Consider the following 21,961-nt stretch of genomic DNA (forward strand, 5'->3'; position numbering starts at 1 on the left):
GTAGGTGAAACAGACCACTACTCCAAGGAGTGCATACATTATTGCTATGGAGCAGTAGCATCTGTGTTTTCCCAAGGGACCGGTGCCTGAAACCAATAGGGTCATCACCGTTAGAGGGACAGTTTTCCAACATACAATTGATACTTATTAACAGGTCTCACATGTGAAGAGCACTCATACTTTCTTAGTGAGGACTAGGCATTCTTTAGCTCCTGATGAATCGCCTGCAGAACCTTAGGGACTATTAAGGCAAGAAACATGTCGACCACAATTTCTGTAGTGTAGATAGATGTCCACACACAGGCTCCTGTTTTTCTCTTCTCACATACTTTGAGCTGAAGGAATTCCTTTATTTCACACCCCTATTAAGGAAAGTTTGTCATTACACCTGGCACATTCCCTGTTTGTTTTTAAGCTTGACATAGGTCCCCAATAATTTTATTTGCAATAACGTTTATCAATCTGACACCTATAGTCAATTTTTACCACACTTGCTCTAGTCCTCCCCACATTTCACTTTTTCCCATCAATGTCGAGTAAAAGATCTCCAGCAAAGAGACTTTCCGCTGGGTCCGTCAGGCATTGCAGTGTTGGCCTGATGAAAAGCTATGACCGATGAAGAAGCATGTCACCTATTGGTGAGTGAGGGCACTTGCTTCTAATAAACTAATGTGTTTTGATGACCTGACGACTCACCACTTAGTTGTGTGGCGCTCAGTATATCATAACAGTGTACTTTGATTTTATTACTACAACATAACGGAAGGGTGAACACTGGACCAGACAATACCCCCATTTGCCCTCTTGTAGTTCACAAGTCCATGAATGCCAGATATCAGATGGCACCCTTAGCTTTGATGTATTTTTACATAATTAGATACAAATGTAGGGATTGTTCCACAGTTCCTAAACCATGTTGGGAGCCATGCTGATTGAATATCAGAGAGGACTGCATTGTGTTCAGCCCATATTTCCACTGTCATCCTTTTTTAATAATCACACAATTGTAGCCTCCAGCTATTTAGAAGCAGTGTATACACAGTGACAGTCCTTAGTTCATTAGTCAACTATGGTCCCCATTTAGCCAGATTATTTCTGAACAACTCTATAGGAGCTCCATCTGGGCCTAGGGCCTTGCCACTCGGGCTGTCCTTATTGCTATAACTATTTCTGCAACCTCAAAACGGGGTCCAAAGTGTTCCTTTTCTTTATGCTGTAGGTCAGACTCCTGTGCCAATCACTCAATCTCTCACTATGAGAGTATAGCCGATTAAAATGGGAAAACCAAGTATCGGGTGGGATCAAACTCTCCAACTTTGGAACATGGGACTCTAAAGAATGGACAAGTAATGATTTTCCAAAATGCACCATTGTACTTTAAATCCCATTCAGCAATAAGCTCATACCAAATATTGCCTCCTAATTTCATGTTTCCTATGAGCCATTCTTTAGCTCCTGATGAATCGCCTGCAGAACCTTAGGGCCTATTAAGGCAAGAAACATGTCGACCACAATTTCTGTAGTGTAGATAGATGTCCACACACAGGCTCCTGTTTTTCTCTTCTCACATACTTTGAGCTGAAGGAATTCCTTTATTTCACACCCCTATTAAGGAAAGTTTGTCATTACACCTGGCACATTCCCTGTTTGTTTTTAAGCTTGACATAGGTCCCCAATAATTTTGTTTGCAATAACGTTTATCAATCTGACACCTATAGTCAATTTTTACCACACTTGCTCTAGTCCTCCCCACATTTCACTTTTTCCCATCAATGTCGAGTAAAAGATCTCCAGCAAAGAGACTTTCCGATGGGTCCGTCAGGCATTGCAGTGTTGGCCTGATGAGAAGCTATGCCCGATGATGAAGCATGTCACCTATTGGTGAGTGACGGCACTTGCTTCTAATAAACTAATGTATTTTGATGACCTGACGACTCACCACTTAGTTGTGTGGCGCTCAGTATATCATAACAGTGTACTTTGATTTTATTACTACAACATAACGGAAGGGTGAACACTGGACCAGACAATACCCCCATTTGCCCTCTTGTAGTTCTCAAGTCCATGAATGCCAGATATCAGATGGCACCCTTAGTTTTGATGTATTTTTACATAATTAGATACAAATGTAGGGATTGTTCCACAGTTCCTAAACCATGTTGGGAGCCATGCTGATTGAATATCAGAGAGGACTGCATTGTGTTCAGCCCATATTTCCACTGTCATCCTTTTTGAATATTCACACAATTGTAGCCTCCAGCTATTTAGAAGCAGTGTATACACAGTGATAGTCCTTAGTTCATTAGTGTAGGAGGCTGGACTGGCTTGTAGTGAGTACCAAGGGGTACTTGCACCTTGCACCAGGCCCAGTTATCCCTTATTAGTGTATAGGGTGTCTAGCAGCTTAGGCTGATAGATAATGGTAGCTTAGCAGAGCAGCTTAGGCTGAACTAGGAGACGTGTGAAGCTACTACAGTACCACTTAGTGTCATATGCACAATATCATAAGAAAACACAATACACAGTTATACTAAAAATAAAGGTACTTTATTTTTATGACAATATGCCAAAGTATCTTAGAGTGTACCCTCAGTGAGAGGATAGGAAATATACACAAGATATATATACACAATAGCAAAAATATGCTGTATAGTCTTAGAAAACAGTGCAAACAATGTATAGTTACAATAGGATGCAATGGGGAAACATAGGGATAGGGGCAACACAAACCATATACTCCAAAAGTGGAATGCGAACCACGAATGGACCCCAAACCTATGTGACCTTGTAGAGGGTCGCTAGGACTATTAGAAAATAGTGAGAGTTAGAAAAATAACCCTCCCCAAGACCCTGAAAAGTGAGTGCAAAGTGCACTAAGGTTCCCCTAAGGACAAAGAAGTTGTGTTAGAGGAATAATGCAGGAAAGACACAAACCAGCAATGCAACAACTGTGGATTTCCAATCTAGGGTACCTGTGGAACAAGGGGACCACCAAGTCCAAAAGTCATAAGCAAGTCGGAGATGGGCAGATGCCCAGGAAATGCCAGCTGCGGATGCAAAGAAGCTTCTACTGGACAGAAGAAGCTGAGGTTTCTGCAGGAACAAAAAGGGCTAGAGACTTCCCCTTTGGTGGACGGATCCCTCTCGCCGTGGAGAGTTGTGCAGAAGTGTTTTACGCCGAAAGAATGCCAACAAGCCTTGCTAGCTGCAAATCGTGCGTTTGGCATTTGTGGACGCTGCTGGGGCCCAGGAGGGACCAGGAGGTCGCAAATTGGACCTGAAGAGAGAGGGGACGTCGAGCAAGACAAAGAGCCCTCACTGAAGCAGATAGCACCCGGAGAAGTGCCAGAAACAGGCACTACGAGGATGCGTGAAACGGTGCTCGCCGAAGTTGCACAAAGGAGTCTCACGTCGCCGGAGACCAACTTAGAAAGTCGTGCAATGCAGGTTAGAGTGCTGTGGACCCAGGCTTGGCTGTGCACAAAGGATTTCCGCCGGAAGTGCACAGGGGCCGGAGTAGCTGCAAAGTCGCGGTTCCCAGCAATGCAGCCCAGCGAGGTGAGGCAAGGACTTACCTCCACCAAACTTGGACTGAAGAGTCACTGGACTGTGGGGGTCACTTGGACAGAGTCGCTGGATTCGAGGGACCTCGCTCGTCGTGCTGAGAGGAGACCCAAGGGACCGGTAATGCAGCTTTTTGGTGCCTGTGGTTGCAGGGGGAAGATTCCGTCGACCCACGGGAGATTTCTTCGGAGCTTCTGGTGCAGAGAGGAGGCAGGCTACCCCCACAGCATGCACAAGCAGGAAAACAGTCGAGAAGGCGGCAGGATCAGCGTTACAGAGTTGCAGTAGTCGTCTTTGCTACTATGTTGCAGGTTTGCAGGCTTCCAGCGCGGTCAGCAGTCGATTCCTTATCAGAAGGTGAAGAGAGAGATGCAGAGGAACTCAGATGAGCTCTTGCATTCGTTATCTGCAGTTTCCCCAGAGACAGAGACCCTAAATAGCCAGAAAAGAGGGTTTGGCTACCTAGGAGAGAGGATAGGCTACTAACACCTGAAGGAGCCTATCACAAGGAGTCTCTGACGTCACCTGGTGGCACTGGCCACTCAGAGCAGTCCAGTGTGCCAGCAGCACCTCTGTTTCCAAGATGGCAGAGGTCTGGAGCACACTGGAGGAGCTCTGGACACCTCCCAGGGGAGGTGCAGGTCAGGGGAGTGGTCACTCCCCTTTCCTTTGTCCAGTTTCGCGCCAGAGCAGGGGCTAAGGGGTCCCTGAACCGGTGTAGACTGGCTAATGCAGAATTGGGCACCTCTGTGCCCAACAAAGCATTTCCAGAGGCTGGGGGAGGCTACTCCTCCCCTGCCTTCACACCATTTTCCAAAGGGAGAGGGTGTCACACCCTCTCTCAGAGGAAGTTCTTTGTTCTGCCATCCTGGGCCAGGCCTGGCTGGACCCCAGGAGGGCAGATGCCTGTCTGAGGGGTTGGCAGCAGCAGCAGCTGCAGTGAAACCCCAGGAAGGGCAGTTTGGCAGTACCAGGGTCTGTGCTACAGACCACTGGGATCATGGGATTGTGCCAACTATGCCAGGATGGCATAGAGGGGGCAATTCCATGATCATAGACATGTTACATGGCCATTTTCGGAGTTACCATTGTGAAGCTACATATAGGTAGTGACCTATATGTAGTGCACGCGTGTAATGGTGTCCCCGCACTCACAAAGTTCAGTGAATTGGCTCTGAACAATGTGGGGGCACCTTGGCTAGTGCCAGGGTGCCCACACACTAAGTAACTTTGCACCTAACCTTTACCAGGTAAAGGTTAGACATATAGGTGACTTATAAGTTACTTAAGTGCAGTGTAAAATGGCTGTGAAATAACGTGGACGTTATTTCACTCAGGCTGCAGTGGCAGGCCTGTGTAAGAATTGTCAGAGCTCCCTATGGGTGGCAAAAGAAATGCTGCAGCCCATAGGGATCTCCTGGAACCCCAATACCCTGGGTACCTCAGTACCATATACTAGGGAATTATAAGGGTGTTCCAGTAAGCCAATGTAAATTGCTAAAAATGGTCACTAGCCTGTTAGTGACAATTTGGAAAGAAATGAGAGAGCATAACCACTGAGGTTCTGATTAGCAGAGCCTCAGTGAGACAGTTAGTCACTACACAGGTAACACATTCAGGCACACTTATGAGCACTGGGGCCCTGGGTTACCAGGGTCCCAGTGACACATACAACTAAAACAACATATATACAGTGAAAAATGGGGGTAACATGCCAGGCAAGATGGTACTTTCCTACAATTAGTCAACTATGGTCCCCATTTAGCCAGATTATTTCTGAACAACTCTATAGGAGCTCCATCTGGGCCTAGGGTCTTGCCACTCGGGCTGTCCTTATTGCTATAACTATTTCTGCAACCTCAAAACGGGGTCTAAAGTGTTCCTTTTCTTTATGCTGTAGGTCAGACTCCTGTGCCAATCACTCAATCTCTCACTATGAGAGTATAGCCGATTAAAAGGGGAAAACCAAGTATCGGGTGGGATCAAACTCTCCAACTTTGGAACATGGGACTCTAAAGAATGGACAAGTAATGATTTTCCAAAATGCACCATTGTACTTTAAATCCCATTCAGCAATAAGCTCATACCAAACATTGCCTCCTAATTTCATGTTTCCTATGAGCCATCACAGCTTTATATTTCCACCTAAACTCTTGAATTTCCTTTCGACTTCGTAGTTTTTTTAAGGCTGCTAGCAAATATCTACGGGACATCTAGCAGGCCGTATCTAATCATTATGTGGTTTTGTCCCTGTAATAGTTATATCCTTAGGCATCAGGACTTTCACCGAGTCACAGGCTGATGAATATGAGTTGATGTTTCTGGCTTAAAGTCTAAGCAAGTCTCATACGACTTTGTACTTAACTTCATCAGCCCTTTCAATAATTTTGTAGGTTCTAACTTGTTCCATTTAATCACTGCACCTTTATTCTATACATTGGACAGATTAGCTTGGTTAGATTCCATAATGGGTAGGTCCAAACTGAGCTTGAGTTCGATAGCCATCACTGCACTTTGGTGTGATGTTAAAATTCAGCATCCATGGATGGGTGTCATGGGAAAATAGTACATGATCAATTGTACTGCTAGCGCCCCCTCCAGTGAAGTAGGGCGGCATTTTTTCCCCTCTTGAACAGGCTTCTCAAATCAATAGGAGGTTATATTTTATCAGCAAATGATTAAGATGTTCTCCTTAGCGATGATGAGGAAAATGACTTATGGACTTATCATTTATATGTGTCACCCTACCGATTTCAAATAAGGCACGTTACCACAAAGAAGAGTTAAAATCACCCACCCAAAAAACGTTGGCACATCTTTACTTATCAGGATGGACCTATCTAATTCATGTTTTAATACATTTGTTATTCGTTGGTCGGCTGTAAAATGAAAGTTATTGAACAATTCAATCAAATTAATAGTTCTTTAGTCAGCAAATTGTATATTCATTATCTGTTTATAAGAAGTGGAGGCAATCATTTGTGTTTTACGAATTGGGCCTATGACAGATAATAAAATACATTAGTCTCCTTTGGCTCTCGCTGACTGACATCACTCTGCTAGACTGCATACTGAGCAATAAAAAAGGAATTGACTGCCCATGTTTCCTGACAACAGATACTGTCGTACTGCCCAATAAAGTCAATCCAATCCGATGTCATAGCTATGTCTGCAATATTCCAGGCGACAGTGTTAATGCGCCTCAGAGTTGGTTAGTTGCATTGGCTAGGTCCTACGATAAGCAGTTCGTAAATTAATTGCAGAAATGTAATAACTGTGCAAAGGGGTCTGCTCGCCTTTTCTAGGGGCAGATATTTTCGAAATGTGGGTGTCAATGGATTTCTTTTATCGCTTAAAGGAGTAGAATGAATTCCTGATTTTCATGTTATACTTCATCATTGCCTGACCTTTTGTTTCCATTCTAGCAACCCCTTAGTACCTCCCGTCATGTAAGTTATACAATGAAAGGGCCTGAAGAAGAAAACAAGTAGTAGTGCTCTAATGGAGATTTCCAGCTCAGGGGCCTGATTCAGTTTAAAAAAAATATTTCTGACGACTGCAGGATTCTTAGAATGTGCTACCACACAGACGCCTGAACAATCCGTGGGCCTCATGGGCACCCAGGCAATTCTCTTAACCATTTCAAATTCTTTGAGGAAATCAAAGCTACTACCTTGATGTGTTGACAGCCAATACACTACTTTATACATTTGATCCCTCTAATCTTCTCTTTAGTTTGACGGAGAGTTGGAACATTTTTAAGAGCAATCACATATAGTGTAGACGCTGGTGGTAATTGTAGGTCATCTTTACAAGGAGCAATAGTGGGAGAAATCCTTGAAAACTTATTTGGAGTGGGAAGTGCAGCAGTGTGTTACCCTGTGGAGAGCATTTAAAAAGTAGTGGTCCAAGGGGTCCTGGAGTTCCCGTTGGAAACTTCCCTACCCTCATAATTCTTTACCGGTCTTGTTTTGCTGAGGTTAGTTCACTCGCTCTGAATTGCCATATCAGCTTTATCTAGAGGCTTTTCATAAAAAAAATATGAGCGCCCACAGCCACCACCTCTTGTTTAGCATAGCTTATAAATAAACTTTGTTGCACACAACTTAATCAGTCCAAAACCATATAACATTTTTTTAAAATTTCTGTTCCAACATACATAGGCCGCTGCCTAAGTCAATACCAATCTCAGAATTAATTTCCCCTATGGCAATTGCTAACTAGTTTGCTACTGATGCTACTGTTTTCATTCTTAGGTCTCTACTGGGTTGCCTGATTTCTTACCTATTTGAGTGCAGACACCTAGGCCCATATTTACACTCTGTTTGCACCGGATTTGCGTTATTTTTTTTTTACAGAAATCCAGCGCAAACTTAACTCCATATCTATATTTTGACACTAGACCCGTCTAGCGTCAAAAATATGGAGTTAGCGTCATTTTAAGGCTGCGTGAAACCGCCTTGCGTCAAAGAGATGCAAGGTAGGCGTTCCCGTCCAAAAAATGACTCAAGCGCCATATTTATCCAACAGGGCAAAAATTACGCACAGGTGGGAGAATGACACTAAACCCGATTTGCGTCAAAATTTAACGCCTGGGTCAGAGCAGGCATTAAAATTAGGCAAACACACCACTACTTAAGAAAAACACGCAAACAACAGCACAGCCCAACAGGACAACATGGAGGTGCTACTTATGCAGCTTGCAAGACGACGCTGAGCACAGGACCAACAGCAGCAGCCACCACCACCCCAACGTGGCCCATAAAGGCAATGCAGAAGGCAGGAGGGGGTCTTCAGGAACAGGACAACCCTCCATGGCCTCAGGGAAAAGGACATCATCTGGAGGTATCAACTGAACTGGGAAGCCATACAGTAGCTGCTGCGCCAAATTGAGCCACAAATAACAGCTAGCCTGCGGACACCACACAATATGCCACTGGTGACCAAGCTGCTAGCTGTCCTGCATATGTTGGCAAGCGGCTCCTTCCACACAAAGGGTGCCCTTGTCACTGGGATATCACAGCCCTCATTCTCTGCCTTCCTGCCCAAGGTCATAATCTCCCTCACACCGCACCACATCAGCTTCCCCAACACCCAGCAGAAGCAGCAGGAGATAAAACACGGCTTCTACCAAATACATGGTTTCCTGCATGTGCTCGGTGCAATTGACTGCACCCATGTGCGGATCGTACCACCTGAAATAACAGAGCATCTATTCCGGAACAGAAGGCACACGCATTCCATCAATGTGCAGGCCATAGTTGACCACCAGGGATTGTTCACCAACATCTTGGCCAAGTATCCTGGGAGTGTCCATGATTCCTTCACATTACGCCACAGCACGATCAATCAGCACTTCCAGGACAGACAATATGGTAATGGCCTTCTTGTCGGTAGGTCCATGTACGAGGATGGTTGTTATAGAGACCAGACTGTGCGGGTTTTACTTATATTAAAAGGTTTGATTTATTTGGTTGAAGAGAAATCAGTCTTCTATGAAACGTTTTTATGGCTGATAGATCGTTGCATCTTCTCCCTCTTTATGTCAGCTCGCGTCTTCTTCCTCTTTCTCTTCTTTCTCTCTCAGGACCTCGCGGGAAGCGTGTGGGGGAAAAAAAGAATATAGTACGGGTAAGTGTGGGCTAGGGGTTTTGCTGGTTTTCTTCCCTCTCTTTCCTTCCCTAAGTATCTTTCTCTTGTCTTTTCTTTTCTTTCTTTCCCTTATTCTTCTCTGGTTCTCTTGTTCTGTTCCTGTCCTTGTTGTTCTTTCTTCCTTTCTTATCGTTTTCTTCTTTTCCCTTTTCTCTGTTCTCTGACTTCATATGTATATCAGTATATCTCTCTTTGCTGTCTTTTCTCTTCCTCGCTCTCCCGTCTGTCTTCCTTTCGTCTCAGTGTGCCCGTTTCGTGCCCACCCTTTCGTTTTTCCTTCCTACCAGTGTTCCCCGTGTCATTCCCTTTTGTTGCCCCTTTCCTTCCTCCTTTCCGCACTTCCCGCCTCCCGCCCGGTTTCCCTTGTCCCTCACCCCGTACCTGGAGAGGCCACGCTTCTCCTGAAGCGTGGCGGCTTTTCCGTTCGGCTTCCCGGGGTCAGCGGTCGTCTTCCAGGGTTCCTGCCGGTCCCGATCCCGGCAGCGTTTCGTTCCTCCACGACGCAGCGTCTTCGTTGGCTGTCTCGGCGTCTTCTCTCTCCACAAGCTCCGGTGTCTCCCAGCTCCTATTCCCGGTGTCCCGCCTCTGAAGGGAACAAAGCTGTCTTTAAAAACCCCTCGACACCCGCGGTTGTGAGAGGAAGCCAATGTCAGCGCTGTGATTCTGGGCTAGCTCCGGTGCAACAAAGGCAGAGTCAGCACAAGTCAGGAAAGTGTGTGGGTCGGAGTGTAAAGACCCATCACAGTCCATAAATCTAGCAATATACACACAGCACAACAACCCTGTAGGACACACAAAACATACACCACTACATTGACACGTGGACAGGATGACCTTGAGGTGTGACATAGGCAGACATGTTGTACACCCTGACACAATCGGATACACACCTATGGGCAAATGACGGCTGCCACAAACATTAGCTGCCACTCTAGAGCAACAAGGGACCAATGTCAAAGCACACAGTGACAATGACATGGCCTGCACGGGAAGTACAACTTGGAAGATGAGCCATTTACAATTACATCAGGCCACATATTCAATCTGACACCCTCCCAAGCAGTATGTGACATGGAAGGGGTGTGCAATGTTTGTTGCTGCAGGTCTACCACCATGAGACACATAGCATGATGATGCTGACTCACATGTAGGTGACACAGAAATACTGAGGCAGTCCCAACATCATACATCACTCCTGGGGATTTGTTGCCAGGTAGCAATAAGGAAGTGGACTGTGCTATGAACACATATTGATGTGCCACTAATGCAAACTGCACACTGCTGCACACACTGAAAGAGCCAATTGTCCATCAAAATCACATATGTACAAAAAGATGGCCCTTCCTGCACAGATACATCCACCTCTACAAGGCAGTTAGCCAGGTTACCTGGAGCAAGTTTGGCAGTGTAGGTGCATGGTTGCACATGAGCCACTGGCAGAGGGGACAACAAAGGTTAGCCTAGGACCAAGTCACACATAGGACAATTGTGCATTGTCAATACTGAACACCTCAGTGCTGCCAACCTATGGAGATGTGTTGTGCATTGTCACCTAGCCAAATCAATGGGCCTCACTGTTGCATTTCATCTGCAATGACATGTCTAATTGAATGGAATGTCCATGCCATGTAGTGCAACCATGTTACCACCACATCAGAATCTATTGTGGGTATGGAAATGACCCAGTGACAGCCCACTAAAACATGTTGGACACTACACAACGCATGTTACATACACACTGACCAGCAGTTTGGAAACAAAATCATAGATCCCAGGTCAATGAGCCAAACACAAGTTGTCAAGTCAAACAACCCACTGTAGAAGAATCTCACAGAAGCCCAGGATCTCACACAATACCACAAACACATATGAGTCACAGACGACACAAGATATCAACTGCCATGCTACATGACACTCCTGTTGCAAGCACTAACAAAATACTCACTCCTATTATCATTTGCAGGGGATCAGGGTTACGGGATCCAGCCATGGATCATGACCCCATTCCCCAACCCAAGCACAGCAGCAGAGCGTGCCTATAATGAGGCACATCGAAGGACACACATTATTGATGAAAGTCCTTTGGCATCCTGAAGTCTAGATTCAGGTGCCTGGACATCACAGGAGGCAGCCTCCTATATGCTCCACACATTGTTTGCAAACTCATGCTTACCCGTGCTATCCTGCACAACAATTGTGTGAGGAGGAACATCCCTCTATATGAGCCAGAGCAAGAACTGTCTGAGGAGTAGGAGGAGGATTGTGCCAGGGAAAATGAGGGGGAATAGCAAAACACAGCTGCAGGAATTCACCAAAGACAGCTAATTGCACAAAACAAATTCAACCAATAGTCACTCTATGCACCTTGTTAAGATATGTAAATAAACACCTTACTTGATCACACAATCCTGCTCTGGTTTCTTCCTTCTCCATCACATGTTCTTTAGGAATGTGAGTATTATCTTAGGGAGCATGTTCCAAAACAAATCTGACTACTTCTGACGTAACATTATATGTGATGCATATGATTGTACAGCAAACAACACACACATAGAAAAAAATACTAATCTTTTGAATTTCACATATGAAGGACAAAATCAATGGACCAAAAATGAAAAATGGTATAAAGGGAAGCTATGTTTTTTTTCAAAAGTCAAGGTTCTGGTTCATTGTAGTACTTTAAATTTTAGGTTATCCATAGTGTCTCATAATTTTTAGATTGTTTTACTAAATATGTTTTTGTATACATTGACGTACATCTAGAAGTTAAAAATGGAGAGAAACACAAAGGCCAAAAAAGGCTCAAAAACATACCACAGCCATGTCAAGAGTTTTAAAAAAAAATCTTGTAGTGGGGTTACCTGCTGTATTTGGGGATGGAGATGTCCTGGGGTTGTCCGGCATGAAACGAAATCTACCAACCCCAAATATTATGGTGTCTAGGGTGGTGTGGCTTGGTGGCTTGATGGATCCATCCACGTTGCCAACATGGTCTACTGTAGCACATGACACACAACTATGACATCTACATTCATAAGGTAAAGAAGTGCCCCAAACATAAGTCAGTGGATGTGAAATATCAGTGGAAACAGGAATGTATGAACAGACCCCTGACATTAGTAAGTATGACATTTGCAATCTCAGCAAGGAGCTTGTGTGACAAGGGGGGGTATCATTTTTGGAAATGGATAGGATGAGTGTCCCCGGTATGACAAGCAATATTCACAACACATGCCCTGTGCAGTCCACCTCTGGAAATAAGTCCTGCCACTGCCATGTGTTCTGTCTCTGCCCTCCCATCTCTAGGGGGTGTTGTAAACAGACTATCTGTACCCTGGGAAGCATCATTAAAACTCACCCAGCGTCCCTTTCTGACTCCTGTTTGCTTCCCTTTTCCATATGGCATGCTATAGAAGAACTATGTTAGTTTGCATGGACTTCAGGTCCCATAATGCACTGCCTGGTAGTCAGTAAGACCTGTAATCTTCTGTCCATTGCTCCCTATGGGAAAAGTCTGGTTGTCCCTTTATACTGGATTCTCTCCTCCAGGACTTGTGAGAGACTGAAGCTGCACACACCTGTGACCTCTCTTGTGCAGCCCAGCCATGTGACTCTGCCCTGGCCTTGCTGCTGCTTGGAACTGCTTATAAGCTGCCATTCCCTGAAGCTCCTTGTCGTGCATTGGAGTATGATTTCTTTGTGTACCAGACCCCTTGTAGGATTGTGTTACTGTCCTGATTCAGCCTGAACCTGCACTTTGTTTACCAAGTCCTGTTCTGGCTTGTTCCAGTCAGAATGGAACCCCTGTTTCTCAGCCTTGTTCATGTTTGTTTCTGCGATAGCCTGCTTTCTGTTTCCCAGACCTGTTCCGGCCTTTGTGTCGACCTGAGCGTGTTCCCTGTGCCTGGCTTTGCCTCCTAGTCGGTTCTCTTGATTTCTGTTTCCTCTTGAGTTTTGTGTCTGGTAAGTGTCCTATCAGTCCTCACCTGTCTAAAAGTGTTTTCCTTTGTATTTGGGCTGGCACCTGGTTTCCAGGAGGCAAATCCAGCCCCCATCCATTGTCTAGTGTTGCATGTAGTCATTTCCTCCTAGCAGTGACAGTGTGCTATGGCTATATTCCAGGAATTGCTTCTGTGTCTCCAGCCGGACCCACAACGGCTAGTCTAGTGTATGTAAGTGCAATCCTTGTTTGCATCCTAATGATCCAGACACAGAATCACTTCTGCTACCTCCTATCTATGGGGCTTGCGTGGTGACTATTTGTATGAATAATCTGTACAGAGGCATTGATGTTCCCTGTTGCTGTGGAAAGTTCTGAGCCCTTCCCTGTGTACAATCTTAGTGATAAGCCCTGCATGTTTGTTCATTACTGACCCATTCCATATTTGTTCACACTAAGGTTGCTCTGCCTTCACATTTCTGTTTTCTCTGCCTTACCATAGCTGGCCTTTCCCCTTGTATGCCTTTAGCTGTTCCTCTTGTACACTTCTTCCTTGTGAAATACTATGTGAACTCAAGGGGTGGCCCTAGCAGAGTCCTGACTAGACACTCTGTAGGAGGCTGGCCTGGCTTGTAGTGGGAACAATGGTACTTTCACCCTATGCCAGGCCCAGTTATCCCTTATTAGTAGAGTGTAGTAGTGTTCTAGCAGCTTAGGCTGATAGAGGTAGCTTAGCAGAGCAGCCAAGGCTGAACTAGGAGACTTGCAAAGCTCATGCAATACCACTTGTATCATATAGGTACTATATCATAAGAAAGACAATACTCATAGTTACTACAAATAAAGATACATTATTTTAGTGACAATGTGCCAAAAATATCTCAGATGATATACTCCCTTAGGAGGTAAGTAACGTACACAAAATATACACAACTAACCAAATCGGGTAAGTAAAACAGTCAGAAAGTAGTGCAAACACTGTAAAACTCAATAGGATGCAATAGGCCAAGGGGCAACACAAACCATATACTAAGAGAGTGGAATGTGAACAACAAATGCACCCCTAGGCAAGTGTAGTGTGTAGAGGGTCGCTGAAAGTGTGAGAAAACACTAAGGGTGTAAAGGAGACCCTACCTCAGGACCCTGGAAAGTAGGAGTAAAGTACTACTATTTCCCCCAAAACACACTAAAGTCGTGATAAACGATATTGCAAGGACCACAACAGACTTCAAAGCACTGAAGACAGATTTCTGGACCTGAAGACCTGCAAAGGAAGGGGACTAAGACCAAGAGTCGCTAAAGTGTCCGGGGGGGGCGGGGTAGGAGCCCACTAAAAACCAGATAAGGGTGCAAAAAGGCTGCCTCTGGTTGGAAGAAGCTGCAGGTTTTGCTACAACGAAAGGAGGTAGGAGGTTCTGCTTTGTGCACAAGATGTCCCACGGCATGCTGGAGGATGCAGAGTCATTTCTATGGCAAAATACTGCAAGCAAGCCTTGCTACCTGCAAGAGTTGCAGATGGAGAAAAAGGGTGCTGTTCGGGCCCAGGAAGGACCAGGATGTCGCCAGTCAGTTGAGCGGACAGTGGGGCCCTCAGTAATGTAGAGAGCCCACACACAGGAGGGAAGCACCGACAGAAGACCTTGAACATGGGTTCAAGATGACTGAACATTGTGGTTGTCTCAACACTGCAAAGAGAGGTCCCACGACACTGGAGGTCAACTCAGGGAGCTGAGCATCACAGGACAGAGTGCTGGGGACCAAGGCTCAGCTGTGCATGCAGGATTTCTTGGAAATGTGCACAGAAGCCCTTGTAGCTGCAGATCACATGGTGCACAGGATTACTGTTTGGGGAGGGGAGGCAAGGACTTACCTCCTCCAAATTCGGACAGTTGGACTTCTGGACAGCCTGGGTCACTTGGGCCCACCACCTGTGTTCCAGGGGCCACACTCATCAGGATGAGAGGGGACCCAGAGTACCGGTGAAGCTGATGTTTGGTGCCTGCTGGAGCAGGGGGAAGATTCCGTTGACCCATGGGAGATTTCTTAGTGGCTCCGAGTGCATGTTGAAGGCCGCAGCCCCCAGAGCATGCACCACCAGGAAACAGACGAGAAAGCGGCAGGATTAGGTGCTACAATGTCGCTGGTAGTCTTCTGGCTACTTTGATACAGTTTTGCAGGCTTCCTGGAGCAGTCAGCGGTCGATCCTTGGCAGAAGTCAAAGAGAGAAGTGCATAGGAACCCTGATGAACTCTTGCAAGTCATAATCTGAGGAAAAGCCCACTGGAGAGACCCTAAATAGCCCTCAGAGGAGGATTGGCCACCTAGTCAGGTATGCACCTATCAGGAGGGGTCTCTGACATCACCTGCTGACACTGGCCACTCAGAGTCCTCTAGTGTGCCCCCACACCTCTGAAAACAAGATGGTTAGTAACTTTGCACCTAACCTTCAGCAAGTGAAGGTTAGACAGATAGATGACTTATAAGTTACTTAAGTGCAGTGAAAATGGCTGTGAAATAACGTGTGTATTTTTTCACGCAGGCTGCAATGGCAGTCCTGTGTAAGGGTTTGTCTGAGCTCCCTGTGGATGGCAAAAGAAATGCTGCAGCCCATATGGATCTCCTGGAACCCCAATGCCCTGGGTACATAGGTACCATATACTAGGGACTTATTAGGGGGGTCCAGTAAAGGCAGAGAGAGCATGAGCACTGAGGTTCTGATTAGCAGAGCCTCAGTGACACAGTTAGGCACCACACAGGCATACACATTTAGGCCAGAACCTATGAGCACTGGGGTCCTGGCTAGCATGATCCCAGTGAGACAGGCAAAAGCATACTGACATACATGTAAAATTGGGGGTAACATGCTAAGGAAGATGGTACTTTCCTACACAACCCCCCTCCCCAAACGAGGGACAATAAGACTAATCTTGCCCAGATGAGTCTTCATTGTCTAAGTGGAAACATCTGGAGAGTCCATCTGCATTGGAGTGGGTACTCCCAGGTCTATGTTTCACTGTATAGTCCATTCCCTGTAGGGAGATGGACCACCTCAACAATTTAGGGTTTTCAACTTTCATTTGTTTAAACCATAATAGAGGTTTGTGGTCTGTTTGAACAATAAAGTGAGTACCAAAGAGATATGGTCTCAACTTTTTCAAGGCCCAGACCACAGCAAAGGCCTCCCTCTCTATGGCAGACCAACGCTTCTCTCTAGGGGTCAACCTCCTGCTGATAAAAGCAACAGGTAGATCCTGGCCCTCTGTGTTTAGCTGTGATGGAACTGCCCCTACCCCTAGTTCAGAAGCATCAGTCTGTACTATTGATTTTTTATAGTAACAAGGGCTTTTGAGGACAGGTGCAGAAAACATGGCCTGTTTGAGCTCATCAAAAGCCCTTTGACAGCTAGCTGTTCATAATACCTTTTTAGGCGTCTTCTTTGATGTGAGATCATTAAGAGGGGCAGCTATAGTGTCATAATTCTTGATGAACCTCCTGTAGTACCCAGTGAGTCCTAGGAAGGCTCTCACTTGGGTCTGAGTTGTAGGGGGAGTTCATTCCATAATGGTTTGGATCTTCCACTGCAGTGGTGCAATCTGTTCCCCACTTACCAGATGGCCCAAATAAACCACTTTCCCCTGTCCTATCTGGCACTTTGAGGCCTTGATAGTGAGTCCTGCCTTTTATAGGGCCTCCAAAACTTTCCACAGGTGTACCAGGTGATCATCCTAAGTGGAGCTAAAGACAGGTATACCATCTAGATATGCTGAACTAAAGGTTTCCAATCCTTGGAGGACTGTATTCACCAACCTCTGAAAAGTGTCAGGTGCATTTTTCAATCCAAAGGGCATAACTGTGAATCGATAATGCCCCGCAATGGTTGAAAATGCTGTCTTTGGTTTGCATCTTCTGATAACTTAATCTCCTAATACCCAGCAGTTAAATAAAAAGTGCTTAGATACTTGGCAGAAGCCAGTGTATCTATCAGCTCATCTGCCCTGGGTATAGGGTGAGCATCAGTTTTTGTTACTTGATTGAGACCCCTATAGTCCACACAAAACAGCATTTCTTTCTTTCCTTCTTTACTATGAAGTTTAGGGACAAGAACCACTGGGCTGACCCAGAGCTTTCAGAGGGTTTAATCACTCCAAGGTCTAAAATTTTCTGTACCTCTTGTTTGATACAGTCTCTGACATGGTCAGGTTGTCTATAAATGTTACTTTTGACAGGTAAACTGTGTGCTCAAACCAGGTAGTTGTACCTGGAACCAGTAAGAAGAGGTCAGAAACAATTGTCCAAGGAGATTCATGCAGTTGTCCTTCTGCTCAGCAGTAATGCAATCTGCCAGTACAACTCCCTCCACTAAGCCATCAGCTTCAGTGGTGGAGATAGGTCAAGGAGAGGGTCACTCTCTTCTTCCTGCCCTTCATCTGTGGCCATAAGCAGGGTTAAGTCAGCCCTGCCATAGTAAGGTTTAAGGCGATTGACATGAAGCCCCCTAAGGGGGCTTCTGGCAGTGCCCAGTTCCATCAAATAGGTGACCTCACCTTTCTTCTCCACAATTAAATGGGGTCCCCTCCATTTGTCCTGGAGTGCTCTTGGTGCCACAGGCTCCAATACCCACACCTTCCATTCTGGCTGGTACTGTGTCAGGACAGCCTTCTGGTCATGCCATTTGTTTTGGAGCTCCTGGCTTGCCTGAAGGTTTTTAGTGGCCTTTTTCATGTACTCAGCCATCCTTGATCTGAGTCCAAGCACATAGTCCACAATGTCTTAGGTTAAAGGTTGTTCCCAACCCTCCTTCACAAGAGCAAGGGGACCTCTTAGAGGGTGTCCAAAGAGGAGTTCAAAGGGGCTTTAGCCCACTCCTTTCTGGGGTGCCTCCCTACAAGCAAAAAGGAGGCATGGCAACAGGACATCCGATCTCCTCCTGAGTTTTTCAGGGAGTCCCATGATCATGCCTTTGAGAGTTTTGTTAAATCTCTCAACCAATCCATTTGTCTATGGATGATAAAGAGTGGTAAACTTGTAGGTAACACCACAGTTCTTCCACATTGCTTTGAGATATGCAGACATGAAGTTACTTCCTCTGTCTGATACCACTTCCTTAGGGAGACCCACCCTGGAAAAGATTCCCAGGAGGATTTTTGCCACTGCAGGAGCTGTAGTGGTCCTAAAGGGGATAGCTTCAGGATACCTAGTGGCATGGTCCACTACTCCTAGGATGGATCTGTTTCCTGAACCTGTTGGAGGGTCAAGGGGGCCAACAATGTCAACCCCTACCCTCTCAAAGGGCACCCCAACCACTGGAAATGGAATTAAGGGGGCTTTAGGTGTGCCACCAGTCTTGCCACTGGCTTGGCAGGTCACACAGGAGCGACAGAACTCCTTTGTGTCCCCTGACATATGAGGCCAGTGAAACAATAGAACAAGCCAGTCCCATGTTTTACTTTGGCCCAAATGCCTAGCCAAAGGAATGTCATGAGCTAAAGTCAGACGAAACACCCCATACTGTAAAGGGATGACCAATCTCCTGGCAGCTCCAGGTTTAGGGTCCCTTGCCTCAGTATAAAGAATGTTGTCTTCCCAATAGACTTTGTGGGTATCAGTGACATCCCCATTTTGCTGTTTGACAGCTTGCTGCCTTAGATCCTCTAGTGTGGGACACGTCTGCTGTGCCACACTCAGCTCTTTCTTAGCAGGCCCCCCTGCACCCAAAAGCTCAACAGTGTCAGCTGCTAGCTCCTCAGGTGTAAGTTCTGCACAGGCAGAGGATTCCTATTCCTCAAACGGGGAATCTTCTAGAGAGGGAGGGATAGTGGGCAAGGATTTACCCTTTCTTCCCCAAGCTTTCAGGAGCACTTGGTCCATTTTTCCAGAATCCAAGTTTTCCTGTCCTCCTAGCTTTTGGGCCTGAGCCCTTCTGAGAGCAAAGATATGCCCTGGAATGCCCAGAATTGCTACATGAGCCTCCAACTCCACTTCAGCCCAAGCTGATGTTTCCAAATCATTTCCTAGTAAGCAGTCTACAGGTAAATCAGTGGCTACCACAACTTTCTTTGGGCCAGTAACCCCCTCCCCCCAGTTGAGATTCACAACAGCCATGGGGAGGCTAAGTGTGTTGCTATGAGCATCAGTCTCTTGGTACTGCTGACCAAGTAGGTGTTGTTCAGGGGCAACCAGTTTCTCTATCACCACTAACCTATAGTGAGAAATTTAAAGGCAGAGAGCATGAGCACTGAGGTTCTGATTAGCAGAGCCTCAGTGACATAGTTAAGCACTACACTGGCACACACATTTAGGCAACAAACTATGAGCACTGGGGTCCTGGCTGGCAGGATCCCAGTGAGACAGGCAAAAACATATTGATATACATGTAAAATTGGGGGTAACATTCCAAAAAAGATGGAACTTTCCTACACCCGCCTGAAACCATGACACCATGGAGCTCAGTCATGACACAGGGTACACATGCCAACACACTTGAATTGGACACTTCTGTGGAATGCACATCTGAAAATATGTTAACACATGCAGGCAGGGCAGTAGGTCCAACACAGCAACCTAAGTAACATAGGTAATTCTTATGAGTCAAACTGACGTGTACCAAACATTTTATGGGTGGAATTAAGGCACAGTGGGGGTCATTCCGACCCCAGCGGGCGCCGCCCGCCTGGCGGAGACCACCAGAAGACCGCACCACGGTCAAATGACTGCGGCGGTCATTCTGACTTTCCCGCTGGACGCGCGGGCGACTGCCAAAAGGCCGCCCGCCCGCCCAGCGGGAAAGCCCCAGCAACGATGAAGCCGGCTCCGAATGGAGCCGGCGGAGTTGCTGGTGTGCGACGGGTGCAGTGGCACCCGTCGCGATTTTCAGTGTCTGCTTTGCAGACACTGAAAATCTGAATGGGGCCCTGTTAGGGGGCCCCTGCAGTGCCCATGCCAGTGGCATGGGCACTGCAGGGGCCCCCAGGGGCCCTACGACACCCGGTCCTGCCAGCCTCTTCCTGGCGGTGTAAACCGCCAGGAACAGGCTGGCGGGAAGGGGGTCGGAATCCCCATGGCGGCGCTGCTTGCAGCGCCGCCATGGAGGATTCCCTGGGGCAGGGGAAAACCGGCAGGAAACCGCCGGTTCCCCTTTTCTGACTGCGGCGAAATTGCCCCAGAAGCACCGCCAGCCTGTTGGCGGTGCTTCCTCCGTCCCCGGGCCGCCAGGGTCGGAATGACCCCCAGTGTCTCAAACATAGTACGTAGCAAACATGTATACAGGTCTGATATATGTGCAGTTCAAACAGAAGTTACCATGAAGTTGTAACCAACAATTGATGACATATGAGGGGTAACATATCCAACATAGCACTCATCAGTCATCCTCAATCATCCCTGAGTTTTGTTTGTTGTGTTAAATGTAATGTCCCCAAAGTCAAACAACAATACACGTCACATGATTCAACACATATTACAAACACATATCATGACAGTTGTAGATCACTGATTGCCATCAGATGAAGATACCCATTTGGAACACATTCATACATGAGCATTACATCCAATGTATTGCAGGCAGTTCCTTCAGAAACACACATATTGTTGTTACAGATCGTTCACACACAAAACACACAGGGCCAGATGTAGAAAGCTTTTTGCATGGTGCAAACTGCGAAAATCGCAGTTTGTGCCATGCAAAAAGCCTTTTGCGATGCACATTCACAATTTGCGAGTTGGTACCGACTTGCAAATTGTGAATGCGACTCGCAAAAAGGAAGGGGTGTCCCTTTCCTATTTGCGACTCGCATCGCAATGCTAAATTGCTTTCGCAAACCAATTCGCAGTTACCACCAATGTCACACTGGTGGTAACCCATTCGCAAAATGGGCACCCCTTCCCTTTTGTGAATGTTGCCAAAAAGCAGTTTTCAGAGCAGGCAGTGGTCCAATGGACCACTGCCTACTCAGAAACACCAAAACCAAATGGTTTCGTTATTTTTTTGATTTTGCAACTCGTTTTCCTTTAAGGAAAACGGGCTGCAAAAAAAAAAACTGCTTTGTTTAAAAAGCAGTCACAGACATGGAGGTCTGCTGACTTCAGCAGGCCACCATCCCTGTGAGTGCAGGGACTCGCTATGGGGTCGCAAAATGTGACCCACCTCATTAATATTAATGAGGTGGGTCTCTGCGACCCCATAGCGACTCGCATTCGGTTTCTGAGACAACGTACTGCATCTGATTTTGCGAATCGGAAATTGCGAGTCGCACCGACTCGCAATTTCCGATTCGCAAAATCGGAAGTTGCTACATCTGGCCCAGAGTTGCATGGTCTAACACATGTGGCCAACCACTATACGACACACTTCAGGCCATGGCATCTTATCTTCATCTTGATAGAGGGTGCATGCATGGTAAATTTGTGAAAATCACGCAACAGCAGTTTGAGTAAAGAATGTTGACGCAAATGCTTCGAAAATCACGCAAACGCTAACTGAACATACATGGGCCCTTAGCGTTAATTCCACCTGCGCACCACATGCATTCAGATATCCATTGCAATCGAAGTCTACAGATAATGCGTGATATTTTGCCGCACTTGTGGGTTATGCATCGGAAATATTCATGCAAACATCGTATGCATCAAAAAAATACACGCATGATGGAAAGTGGGCCACAAAGGGGACAGGAAGTTATGTAATAAGAAATCCTTTTTACAGGCATGATACAGTGGGTATACTTTCACTTTACAGTCTATGACTTTTTCTTGACTGTGGGGCTGTGTCTCGGTGTTGCTGGTGTCTGGATTGTGTTTCTTGCATCT

This window comes from Pleurodeles waltl, chromosome 1_1 (genome assembly GCF_031143425.1).
Source record: "Pleurodeles waltl isolate 20211129_DDA chromosome 1_1, aPleWal1.hap1.20221129, whole genome shotgun sequence".
NCBI classification, from domain to species: domain Eukaryota; kingdom Metazoa; phylum Chordata; class Amphibia; order Caudata; family Salamandridae; genus Pleurodeles; species Pleurodeles waltl.